The sequence below is a fragment of the Pinus tabuliformis genome, chromosome 1_1 (genome assembly GCF_031772625.1).
Source record: "Pinus tabuliformis cultivar Carrire ecotype Pingquan chromosome 1_1, CPIR1, whole genome shotgun sequence".
Classification (NCBI taxonomy): domain Eukaryota; kingdom Viridiplantae; phylum Streptophyta; class Pinopsida; order Pinales; family Pinaceae; genus Pinus; species Pinus tabuliformis.
In genome coordinates this window covers 518,279,589-518,293,469 of record NC_142297.1, presented here as the reverse complement: position 1 = coordinate 518,293,469, position 13,881 = coordinate 518,279,589, and the positions used below count along the sequence as shown (strand labels likewise).

The window sequence follows — 13,881 nt, the reverse complement described above, 5'->3', positions numbered from 1 at the left end:
TTATTTAGTATAATTTGGATATCCGTGATTCCCGCATTCGGATTATCATTTGAGTGCTTAATATACCAGGTCAGCGCGCGATCCTGCAGGTTGCCAACCAATGTTTCTTTCCTGATATTATCATTTGTAACTCACTGCGCTTCCCATACGGCTTTTAAAACGAACCAAAACTGGTCCGGATCTTAATTTCCCAATCCCTTAAACACAGGAAACTTTATCATGCTTACCATACTGAAACGCGGTGGTGGCGGAGGTGGTACGGGTGAAGATGGAGGTGATGGTGGTGAAGCTGGTGGCGGCGTGGGTGGGGGTGGTATGGGCAGAATCCTCTGCCTTATCAAATAGATTGCACTTCATGGAGAGACCTTCGCAAGCTCTTTCTCATCCCCTCGCAGAGGTGAAATCAAATTGCTATTCTCTAGTCCCTTACTTCCTTCGTTCATGTAGGTTTTTCCACTTCTCGTAGTCCTGAATGTCAATGTAACTGCATAATCCTCTTTTCACACAATAAATTTTAATCCAAGTATTCAGAGACTTTATGTACTTACCTCACAGTCCTTTGAGGAAGCATCACTCTGCCTCACTATAGCTAACTAAAGTGTCCACCACGAATTCAGTGATGAATCCTCCTATAATCTGATCGAGTCAGTGATCAACATCATGTGTGATCTTATCTTTCGATGCTTCCAATCTGCACACCAACTCTAGGGTCCACACAATAGGACCATCAAGTTTCCATCTTCCTTGGCTATCTGCTAGCTTCGTGATCCACTCGTACAGCTCAGTAGGGAAAGATGCGAAGAAGATCTCATGGATCTTTGTGTACAGGTAGTAGTCTAACCACTCTTCTTTTGTCAATAGCAGATTCTTGTTCTCTTGTGCCGCAAACTCGTGAATTCTCCTGTACAACAAACCTTCAATTTCCTTCTTAGTTGGATTCCAATGATACGACATCAGACATCTCTATGCAGATTCTGGTCCCGGCAACGGAACCATTTGTTGGCTTGTTGGGGTCTGACCCAAGTTTAGAGTTAATTAGCTAAACAAATCCCTACAATACTGGCCCTTTCAGCAACAGCCCGTGGAGCGCGGACTGAGATCTCACCCGAAGCAATATCGGGGGATGCTGGAACCAAGTTTTCGCACCCTGGAGATTTCTGAGGGGTCGATTTAGTCCAACCGTGAATGGTTTCGCGCAGGTCACTTCGCACACTGCCCTGACCTGTGAGGCCTTCCCAATCTGTTATAATCACATTCACGCAACCCTACCCAGGGGCTGAGGTGCTTTTCCGCTACTAAGGCAGCGAGTTGCATTATTTTCCCAAGTTACACCATGGATCTTACTTATATTCTTATAACTGTTAGTTAACTTCATGTAAACAGATGCACTATCTTATATTCACTTAATAAACACAATCATATAAGTTTGCGCACCATATAAATAGTGAAATTGCAATTATACCCAATACATTCAATGCACAAAACAGGAAAAAGATACACAGAAATGATATGAAACTCCTCTTTATTACTTCTCCAACGGTTACAGACTCGCCTCACCCTGTGCACTCAGCTGTGGACTACTAGGCCTCTACGCACTCAGTTGCAGAGCCTTCTCCTACTCTACGATCCAAGACTCGACTCTACACTTAGATAAGACACAATTCTTCATCCTTCATTCATGACTTCATTCGGTCATTTACAACTTAGAGCCTCACTCTAGTTATACAATCCCATGGTCCACGGACCATGGGTAGATCTCTATAGCCGACATTACATTAGAATAATGAGGGCGGACAACCCTATGACTCATTTACAAGTTCGCGCTATACGCCCACAAAACATGGAGTCTTTACATTGGATTTAGTCAAAATTTGGGCTTTAAGCCCCAAAACGTTCCTTGGGGGATCCCACGCCCAACACGATGTTACTCAAAAAAACCTCAAATGCAACTAATGAGACAAGACCCTTTCAATTCGATGAAATGCCTACACTAGAGAGGGTAGAAACTACTCAATCAAATGCAAGCAATCAAGCAAGAGAAAACAAAATGATCTTTCACTACTTTACTTTTTCAAAAAATAAACTAATGAAAAATGCATTCCAATTCCTAATTTCCTAACAAGCACTTACCTATTAGTCCTTTCAAAAACAAAAATTTCTCTTCCTTTTTCAAATGATGATGCAATTCTAGTCTTTTAAAAGATGCAAATTATCGTAACATAATGATTCAACAAGTTGGAATTCCATACTTTCTCATGAAACAACGAAGCAAACTTTTCGCATACAATCTTTCAATGAAAAAGTTCTCGAGACAATAAGCTCTTCAAATAGATGAAAACATGAAAATAGAAGTTCATTCAGATCAATGAAACACCGACTTTACCAAACACAAGGCCAACAATGTAATCTATGCCAAAAAAGAAACGTTCAAGCTAGTAAACGAAACTTTTTCAAACTTGTGCAAAAAGAGGTCAAAGTCGTAAAAAGGACCAAAAACAAATGCAAAGAGTAAACACACCTACAACCCAACTTAGTGAGTTCACAAACTGCTGAATGGGTGACCAACTAGATGCCCTAGTGTCGCTGGCCACTCAATGACTCAATCAATCGAGTAGAAAGATGACAAACCAACAAGCAAACAAAACCAAATGAAAAGTAGCTTTCTAATCAGGGAGAAAATGGTCCAAAAAGCTTATGGGGTCAAAACCAGAAGAGCAAAACACACTGGACAAGATTGGGGTCAAGCCCTAATCTTCACTTACAGGCATCATCATGACTACCTAACTGAAAAAAGCGCCAGAGGCTGGTCGATGCGAATGTTTCTTAGTGATTCACGCTGGTTGATGCGATTGTCAGCAGATTAAGTGTGCTGGACAAGGTAGCTAAGGAAAAATTAAAAAAAATTCAAAACATGAACCAAATATGCCACTATGAATTTTAGACTAAGGCCAGTAAGTAGGAGAAAAGAAACAGAACCAAAGGGAAAACGTCAAACTAGAAAAGTTCTCACGAAATCATGAAATCCAAGACAAACAAAAAGATGGGATCCCTAGTGGAGTCGCCAATTTGTGGTGAAGTAAAATTATTAGTGCGGACATGAACAAACTCCTCTAGCCCAATAATGGGTCTAGCAACAATAGATACATTCTATGGAAGATTTCCTTATGTTAGAATCAATCAAGAGGGCCTACCTCTTGGTCTCTTATCCTGCTTGATGATGTCCGCACTTGCTCGCTCCAACAATCTCTCGCTTCCTTATTCAAACTCCTGAAATAGGTAAACAACAACAACACACAAACATAATAATAGACAAGTTGAAATTCAACCTACTTAACAAGTCAGGAAACATTAAGACATGAATATGTAATATTACAAAACATGTAGGAAATCAATTGATAGTTTCATATATTAATATCAAAGAGAAATTACAACCATTCGTCTTGACATTGAAATATTCCTCTGACAAGACCAGGTTCCCACACACTTCTGATAGCTTTCCATGATGGATTCAAACAACAATAGTTTTAAATATCTTCCCTTTAAGCTTCACTCCAAGCCAAAACACACTTTCTCCCTCACACAACTAGTAATAGCTTGCTTGTCTACTCCAAACCAAAATAGCATCAACACTCTGCAACTATAACACTCACACTAACACTAGTTTGTGCTCAAGAAGAAGGGACATTTATATAGGAAATATGGATGGGAGATGGATCCTCTTCTCATGGGAGGACTTATCCCTTGAGGTAGTTCCATCATAATAGTGGAAAGGATCCCAAATTGTCATCCTCGACCCCATCTAGCCAAACCATTTACCAGACTTCTGTTATGGAGCTTCTAGAGCTGGAAGCTTTAGCTCTGATTTAAAAAAATTTCCATAACAGGATCGATGCGACTAGAACACAGCTCAGCCACTCCAGTTAGCGCGAGCAGTAGTGCTAATCTTTGCACATCGGCATGGGGGAGACAAAGGCCATTAGCGCCGGTCTTGTAAATTGGGCAAAATAGAAGTTTCAAGGGAAATGGTGCAAAAGGGAAGTGATATGCTCATGAAGAGGGACACAATGGGAGTTTCTTCATGAAGGAAAAGCATGCGAGGTTCACTGTAGAGGTCCTCCAGGATCAAGGAATGGGGAGTACAGGGACAATGACAAAATGCAACTCAGGATGGTGTTGGACTACCTAAACTTTCTCACAGAAATCATAACATCCTAGCCATTTGAAGGATGTCATAGTCATAGGGGATGCTAAGAGTTCCCTGAGATATGTGGGCTCAAACCTGTGTATCTAGCATCCTTTGTGTGGCCTCCTTTGTTCCTTGTCTTCTTCTCTATCTGTTTCATCTTCCTCACTATATGGTCTATATTCTTCCTCTGCCATGGTCTTTAGTATCAAACCCTAAGGAGGTGTAAGGTAGGGGGAATGCAGATTTTAGGGAATAGTAAATGGAGAAGGATAAATATTAAGATGATGGGTGAAGGGATATTTCTATTGGAGAGTTATATAGGGTAGTAGTATGATATTTTGGGGATGTGGGGGAATTTGTTTGCAATATAGGAGCTTTGGGAGCCTAGGTAGTTGTATCACCTAGGACTTAGGGTTTTAGGACAAAGGGTTAGAGGATATTTTGGATAAGAAGGTTTAGGGAAAGGGAAGGAGGATGGAGGGAAATGTATAAAAAGAAATGAGAGTGAAAGGTAGTTGTTGTGGGAGATCTAGGATTTATATATAACAATTAAACCAAATCTTGAATAAAACCTTTCAAATGCTTAGGAATTGACTTGAGGAGGAGGAAACTCACATCCCTTAGCTGCTACTTACTTGTTTTGAGGTTGAAAGCACTTTGGAGGAGCTGAGGAGGTGATTGGAGTGTTGTTGGACAAACGTGCAGTGCCAATGCAGAGTGCGCAGCGCCTCAAGAAAATGCATAGTGCCTAAAGGGAAAAATCAACGCCTTGAGGAAATTCATAGCGCTAGAAGAGAACACGTATCACCAAAAGGAAACGTGCAGTGCCTGCCTGTTTCTCCTGATTTTTCCCAGAACTGTGAAAAGGCTCCCTTGGGGTTTGCTCAATCAGTGCTAGGAGGCAAATGAAGGTGAGTTTGAAGCCAAGAAGTCCTTTATAGGTGAGTAAATTTGATCTTTTTCTTTTCAAACCCACTTTCTAATGTTTCATTTGACCCCTTTTTGACTTTTTTGCTAATTTTATTTTTGACTTTTTTCTTTGCAGGTGGATGATGTTGAAGTTTTAGAAATGTTCTCTTTTGACTTTTGTTTGGATGATATTGGCAATGGAGTTTGAGTAAACAGCTAAGAATAGTGACTTATTACATATGATAAACATAAAATTACATAAATAAATAAAAATTATTACATCTCTCTTTTTGAAATAAAATTACAAACTGGAATGAAATTTTTACTTAAAATCAAATTTGGAACTTTAGAAACCATGGTTACATGCTTGTAAACCCTTATTTAAATGAAAAAGGAATATTATTCGCTTCACTCGCATACTTTGCTGGCCTTATGCAGTGAAATGATGTTTTATTGGACCTTGGAAAATGAAACCTAATGACCTAATGGGATCTTGAATGATTGGACTCCAGGTGGACTTGACTGACACAAATCATGATGAAACAAGCTTTTATAGTCAATGTATGCTCAGCAAGACACATGAAGGTGGGCCAACAAATATTTATTTTTTGAGAGGGGATGGGGTTTTAACTTGGGCTACCATCAATGAGTAAATTTTTACATGATGACCTAGGTGGAATGATAAAAATTTCAACATGGGACACTAATATGATATAAAAGAGGAATTTTGATCACTAATGGCAGTATGCAAATACTGACTCTAACAGGCTCTATAAACCTCGAACCTTGATAAGGATCTAGTGGTTGTATATCTTGGACTCAGTCTACTTCAAATGTCATAGTCTCTCATTTGAGATCAATAACAACATAATTCCAAAAAGACCAGTCTATCACCAACAAGGATGGATAAGGACCGTTATCACCAAAATGATCTATAACCTTGAAGTTTGCATATTTATTCACGCCTGTAATATCAACTTCAACATCTTCAAGCCAACTAATTGCAAGTATAAAATATTGATTAGCCATGTGTAGCTAGATAGGTTAGAACACCAACTTGGGCTTGGGAAACACCTCCCATTTTTTTCTTAGCAAGATATTTACATCAGACCCCAAATATAACATAGAATATTTAATTTGGTATCCTATGATTTGGACATTAATTCAAAACCCTCTCCCTACTCTTCTCTTGTTGAGGCAGACACATCTTGAGTGACGTTCAAGTAAATTGGCAGAAATAGGTCAATCCCAAAACTTTTCGTCTCTAATAATAGTTTTAAGTTTTTTCCAGAATTGGCTGGACAAATTCTCATCACTGATAATCTGTAAAAATAATTTCAACCACTCCATAACTAGCTGGGATGTATCCTGCAAAGATCGAGGGTATGTCAGCTACCCCTTTTATCGTTGGTCTACTCTCAGAATGTAAGATGAAACCAGTCACTTGAATATTTGTTTTGCATCATTGTAGTATTCTCTCTGCTATATAGGGTTATAATATTTCTTTAGGGACGTAGTACATATTATAGTATGTTTCTCTGGTACTTCTTTATCCTCTCTAGTCCTCTTACCTCCCCTAGTTACAAAGTTGATAGTTGGCCGATGAATTGAATTAGGTACTCTAGGTTTATCATTAATCAGATATGCACCTCTTCAGAGATTACACTCTTCCCAATGTGAAATTATTTTTGTACAGTCCTCAGTGGCATGAACATTTACAAAATAATAAGAAAACCAAGGCATCCTAGGTAATGGATAATCACGAGCAACATGGCCCTCTGGTCACAGTTGTAACAAATGAACTGGACCTCTTCCTCAAGTTCTCCCCCCTCTTTTTCCTCCACCTCCTCGTCCTCGAGGAGCTTCATTTACCCAAAATGTAGTGTGGTCAAGGAAGTCAGCTAGAGCATCCAAAGATCTGCATCAATATATATGGTGAGTTGGAGACCCACATAACTCATAAAACACATTGTTTGGAACATTATAGTACTTCTACAATACAAGACAAAGGAAATATGCATTACCATAAGTGCAAAAAATTTCACATAGTGGTAGATGAAGCTTTTGATCAGGAAACGAATGATAATATGTATTCCCCTAGTGTGGTGCATTCAAGGAAAGTCTTGCAACTTTAGCTGAAGGTCTTGCTGGTGGTGGAGGTGGTCCAAATGGCATGGTATATGGTTCTTCATTTTGCATATGTGGGCATTTAGTAGCATGAATCCCTTCAACATGACATATATTACACCAAACATCTGGCCGCAAAGGTCGTGCACGATGTATATCCTTCAATCGCTCTGTCAAATATGTAATTTGATGTTGTAAACCAGTGATGGTAGGATCACTAGAAGCAACACCTCCTATATACTCGTGAGGGTACCCCATGAATGATTCAATCTTCATGGATTATTTGAGTGCATCTTGGATGGTGTCAATCATCTATTGCATTAATGGGGCTTCTGGTTATGGAAAATAGAGATTTAATAAACCAATCTCTTTGATGATTAGATTCAATTGGATAACTCATTTTGTTAATCACATCCTTAAATTGTTGCATGCATTCCCATGTAGTTTCTCCTTCATGTTATTTAATATCCCACAATTCAAATAATCCTTTTTAGTTTTTCTGAGGAAGTTTAAACTCCTAGATAAACTATTGTTTAACCTGGTCGGGAGTGGGATTTTGATTCAAGCCAAACCATTTAATAAACCACATTAGTGATCTATCTCTCAATTTTTTTGGAATTCAATAATTATATCTACATCTAGGGTCTGTCTAGCCCTCCATATGGCTTCACACAAGTACTAGTTTTGTTCTATATCCTCATTCCCTTGGCCTAAAAATTTAGGATACCGAGTGAATGATCGTGCTATATTCTTGGTCATCGCAGACTAACCAAGAAGAACCAATACAAACCCTTATGGACCATGTTGTGAATAAACTGATAAACTAATCTGAAAAACAACCACTGGAACTACTAGAAGTACTAGTTATGTATGCACTATGAACTATCTGAAATTTTAAAGTTTTAACTAGCTTTGAAATAAAACAAGCAGGGTTCTAATAGAATATCAGGGGGAGGTCAGGGAGATAACTAACCATGTTATTATATTGTGGGTTGTTATACTATGGATTGTTACTTGAGGGGAATGAATCATCTTCTGAAAATAATCTTTGCATTACAAAATTCATTTCATCGTCTCAAGGAGTACTTTGATCTATCACTGTGACTGATTGTCTAGGAGCACCCAATGGTTTGACCCCTTCTGAGTCTCAGTGGGCTCCATTGCTTCCATTAATATTTCCTACTGCAATTCTTCCAACTCCTCCTATTTGGCTAGAAGTTATTGCGCTACCTATCTCTGTACCTAACAACTTCAGGCTACTTGTCCCTTATTTTCACAACCTTGGACTACTTAACACCTCTCATATTTTGTGTAATTCCCTTTGTCATATCCTAATTTCAAACAACTTATTCTCCCACTACTCATTAGCTATCGTTGCTATCCTATCTTCCCTACAATATCTAGTTCTCTGCAACCCTTCTGTAGTCATCGCAACTCCCCCTCATGTTCTGTAACTGAAAAACATCTCTCCCTTAAACTTTACCCCCATTACCTAGGGTTTTAGGATGCCATATTTATCTGTTGAAACAAAAGTAAGTTATCTTCTACCATCAAAGTCTTAATCCATGGAGATATTTCTTTCAAAAATATTCCACACAACCCATATTTGAATACTACTTCACATTTAAAGAAGGATTGGTGATCTTTGAAAGAAAATTCGATGATATAACCCTCTAAAGTCGCTTGAACCCAGAAATCTACAACTCTGGTCAATTCATTATCAATTTAGTGCAAAGAAACTAAATCTATAGTAGTCCAAGTTCTACGAACTCGAAGGAGATTCCAAATCCCTATTTTAATCTTCGATCTTTTCAATCAGTTATGTAGTTCCTTAGGAAAATTGCACCAAAAAATTTCGTGGTGGTCGAATGTAGGTTCTGCATATAATACTTCCTTGTTAACACACTGTTGGGCCTCAAAATAGTCCATATTTTCACTCCATTATTCACCAATATCTTCACATTTTACCTTCATGTCACCTCCATTCCACCTCCATATCATTACATTTACCTCATTATTGGATTATAACAATGCTTTTCCAAAGTTTATTAATTCTTAACATTTTAAAGTGAATTTATGGCTAAACTTTAGAAAATAAGATGCTTATACTTATACCTAACAATTAGAATGAGTTTGTTGACATGTGTAGGCACAAAGGAAACTTCCAGGGCATCTTTATGTGGCCTTGAATGATCAAATTCGAATTTGATAAGATAAGCCTCATGGAAAAGATCATGGAGAAAATCATGGACCTCATGGAGGAGATCATGGAGGATAGGGTTATGTGTCTAGATGGTTGAGAAATGTCTGGAACTAAAGAGAGATTAGTGGATCATCATTATGAGTTTTTTATCTCATCTCATTGTATAAATAGGAGTACCTCCTCCATTCCAAAGGGAGGACTCTTGGAGCATTGTATCCAACTTATGATGGCATAGAATAAAGCTTCATTTTTCATACATTTCCATTATGTAGTTTTATTTCCATTATGTAGTTTTTAGATATAAGTTTCCTTAATGTAGTATATGGAATAATTTGTCTTGTTCTTAAGAGAATTGAGCTCACTCTAAAAGGATGAGAGAAACATGTTATTTCATATTAGATCTTATTTCATTTAATTGCTTAGATGTTTGAGGATTTGTTTGTGATTGATGAATGAGTTTTAAATTAGAATCTTATCAGCATATGAGAGAACAACCAAGGGTCTAAGTTAGGCTCTCTCTCTATTTGATTTGCATGATAATTGAAATTCATTCTTTTGCTTTTATGTTTAAAGTATCATATGAGGAGATAACCAAGAGTCTATGTTAGGCTCTCTCTCCATTGATTTATATGGTAATTGAAATTCATTCTTTTCTGTTTATGTTTCAAGTTGTTTCATTTCTTATGCTTATGAATTAATATTAGTTTAGTTTGGATTAGTACATGAGAGGACAATCAAGAGACTAAGTTAGTCTTTCTCTCTCTACTTGAATCTGAACAACAATTAAGTTCATTCTCTTGTCTTCATTTCAAGTTTCTAGTTTTATGTACTCAATGATTTCTCTATGATACTGTAGGGAAGGACAACCAGGACCTCCTTAGTTAGGAGCCTCTTCCCTTGCATATTATATTGAATCGTAAATAATTTAGTTAGACATAGAGTTAGTTGCCTACTCCTGCATATATATTGCTGGCACCATTACAAGCTTACGAGTTTCCCTGGTTGATAATTTAATGCAGCAATTTAAGCCCAATAAATTGCCCAACATTTTGGCGCTGTTGCCAGGGATGGTGCGAAGGGATTAAGAATTAGAATTTAATTCAGTATTTATTTTTCTTTAGACAAAATAACTTATGAGACCTGGTGACAGCAAGATCTTCACAAAGAAGTTTAAGTTTGAGTTTTCTGATGGTTTAGTGTTTAGCTAGTTTTAAATTTCGTCTTTTCAAACCCCCCCTGCATGAATAAAAACGAATCAATCAATTAGTATGCTCTCTTCCTGCGCTTCGTGTGATCAGGAAGATCAGAAAATCTATTGATTTCGTTCGAATAAAACTACTCTTGCTGGAGAACTAATGTGCAACATGACAATAAAGAATTTTGTGAATGAAAAAAACATCTTTAAATTTTTAGATGAAATTTAGTTTTTTAATTTTAGATTTTAATTTTTTTTTTTAATAATATATGTATCATATATACATATTATTATTAAAAAAAAAATAAAAAAAAAAATTAACCATTTCTTTTGTTTTTTTAGATATTAAAAAAAAAAAAAAACTAACTTCATTATAGTTATTGTTTAATAGTAGGTTTTAATAAAAAAATTTGTTGATTTTACAACTTAAAAAATCTCAACTTAAATAACAAATTAAAAAATTTTGTTTTTTTTAATTTGTTGTTTAAAAAAAAAAATCTTAAGCAATAAATAAAATCAACATAAAAAATAAAAAATAATATGTTTTCATTTCTTTTTAAGATTTGTTGTATAAAAAATAATAATAATAATAAGTACTTCACAATAAAATGGAAAATTTGCAGAGTCCATCCTAAGCCTCTTGATCATACCTCACATCTTGAGGTGTTGCATCCTGCCACGATCTTATACAATTTTTTTTTGTTGTCTTCCCTCTATGTATACATGTCCAGTGCGATTTTTTTTGAAATGCTGTTATCTGGCAAAACACGGAAGGTTCAAGGCATGGTCCCCTAGGAGACATCTCAGAAACAAATAGATCCTCAAGATTAACTGGAGCAATACTACTGCCATGACACTTGTATTTTCCAGACCTCAACAAGGTGTTTCCAGATCCTGAAAGAGAAGCAAAATCATTTATAAGTTGCCCTTCACAATCCGAATCTAAGGTCAATTCCTCAAGAGGTACATCTCTGGCATTAAGTGATGCTCGGAGGCGACTAGCTTGAAGACCAACTTGAAGACTGCCACCGGGAAGATGCAATGTTGGTACACTAGGTTGTGGCCAGGTTCCACCAAATGATGAATGAGTTAATGAGTTTGCTGATGATGAAGAGGGAGACATTGGGGGGGTGGATAAGCCCCCCTGAGGAGGATTTGAAGGCGAAAGAGAAGACATCACGAAAACAGGAGACGGTGAGCCTAGTGTAAGGGGGCTCATGGTTGAATTCATATCCAATGAAGACGAAGCTCGGGGTGACGGAACAGCTGATCCAGTAAATCCAGACAAAGGACGCAACTCCTCAGGTTTGTGTGCAAAAAAAACACACCCTTCTTGTACAATTTGTTTCATCTTTGCATAACCGAGTTCGATATTGAGCAGGGTGCAACCAACACTCAAAAACACCATGTGCAAACTCACACAGATCACCACGTCTACAAGTCCCTTTCCTGAACTCTGGACAAGGAACAGAAGTATAGTGATACTTTCGAGGATCTCGTCTTCTGGCATTTTCTCCAGGGTGCACAAATGGGCACTCAGTCCAATCATGAGAATAAGCTCTAGAACAAGGTCTCACTTTGAAAGAATACATTCGAAACTCATCAGTGCTATACACGCCATTCTTTATGTCTGGAAGAGAAGGATCCACAGGATACTCTCTCTTTTCAATACCATCAGCACAATTCCTTGATGCCTCGGAAATCTTCGGAGATGACATCAACACTTTTGGACTTTGTCGTTCAAAATATGACGAGAGATGTGGCAACGAACCCAGACTATTGGACCCTCGTCCAGACAAGTCAGTATTGCCATACTCTGAAACTCTACTAAGAACCTTTGTCCAAGCCCTTGCCCTGCTATGATATTCTGCTTTTAGCATATTGTTCAATATGACCTTCACTTGCCAATATTAATGTTTTGTTTGGATTTCTTTTCTATTTTTAGTTTAAATTTGTTTTGTATTTATTGTAAAATATCATATTTATTTTTTATTTATATTTGGGATTTGTTTTGTATATATTTAGTTATAATATATTAATGAGTGATATGTTTTAATTTAAATATTTAGTTAATATTTGATTTATATTAATTATGATTGTATTAATTATATTAATATATTAATATGATTGTATTAACTATATTAATATATTTTGATTGTATTAATATATTAATTATATTAATATATTAATACATTAATATAATATGATTGTATTAAGATATTAATTATATTAATATATTAATATGATTGTATTAAATATATTAATATATTAATATATTATGCTTTTATTAATATATTATCTTTTGTTATATATTTTTATATATATATATATATATATATATATATATATATAGATATATATATTAACAATTGTTGTATAGAAGTATTTAAAAAGAAAAAAGAAAAAAAAAGAGAGTAAACATTGGCATGTGAAGGGTACTAGCATAAAACAAAACTTTGGGGGCACGAAAATTGAGAGAATCATGAGAACAGGAAAAAAAATAAAAAATAAACAAATATTAAAAAATAAAAAAAATTCACAAAATTCACGCCGGTTTGAAAATAAAGAATGGAACATTTGGAAGCATAATTTGAAAGAACATTTGGTGGATTATTTAAATGCTGACTAACTTGTTTAGAGTTGGCAAATTGATATTGTTGTATGCTTTTATAACGCACTAATCTGCAGGACACAACAAATCTATGATGCCAAACTTTTCGCCATGCACAGAAGTCAGCTGACACAAAGAGGGAGTATTACTCTTCATGGTTATTTTCACAAATGGATTGATATTAATATCATGATTAAGTCAATTTTAACACTTTGTTTTTCCTTAATTTGTTTTATTTGGTATGAAATTTTTGCGTAAGAATCATGAAGAAACTGGCGATTTCTTCTAGAGCACACTTATGTTTTCTTTATACCAAGTTTTTTACAGGTTACAGGATAATCAAGTGAACATAAGGAGATTACATTGTGACGACAATTGGTCTTCCAAAGACTAAGTCATGACAGATTCTAAAGACAAATCCATGTCCAGAACCATTATTTTTCACTCCCATTTTGCAAAATATTTTCCACCCATTGTCCATGTCCATAAAGCATACAATCTCCATATCCATTTTTCACAGCAAGAGTTCTTATTCATACACCATGCATTTCCTTATTGTCATTTTCCATTTCATTACCATTCCTCTTCATTTCCACAATAAAACTTTGCTTGAGTCAAAGTCCTAGAGTCTAAGTATCATTGAAAAACAC

The 13,881-nt window shown here is 36.2% G+C and overlaps 1 pseudogene; it reads right to left on the bottom strand.

Annotated features, from left to right (window-relative positions):
* Nucleotides 1-11,251: 11,251 nt before the first annotated feature.
* Nucleotides 11,252-12,500, bottom strand: LOC149214062 (zinc finger CCCH domain-containing protein 30-like; annotated as a pseudogene).
* Between the last annotated feature and the right edge of the window lie 1,381 nt (nt 12,501-13,881).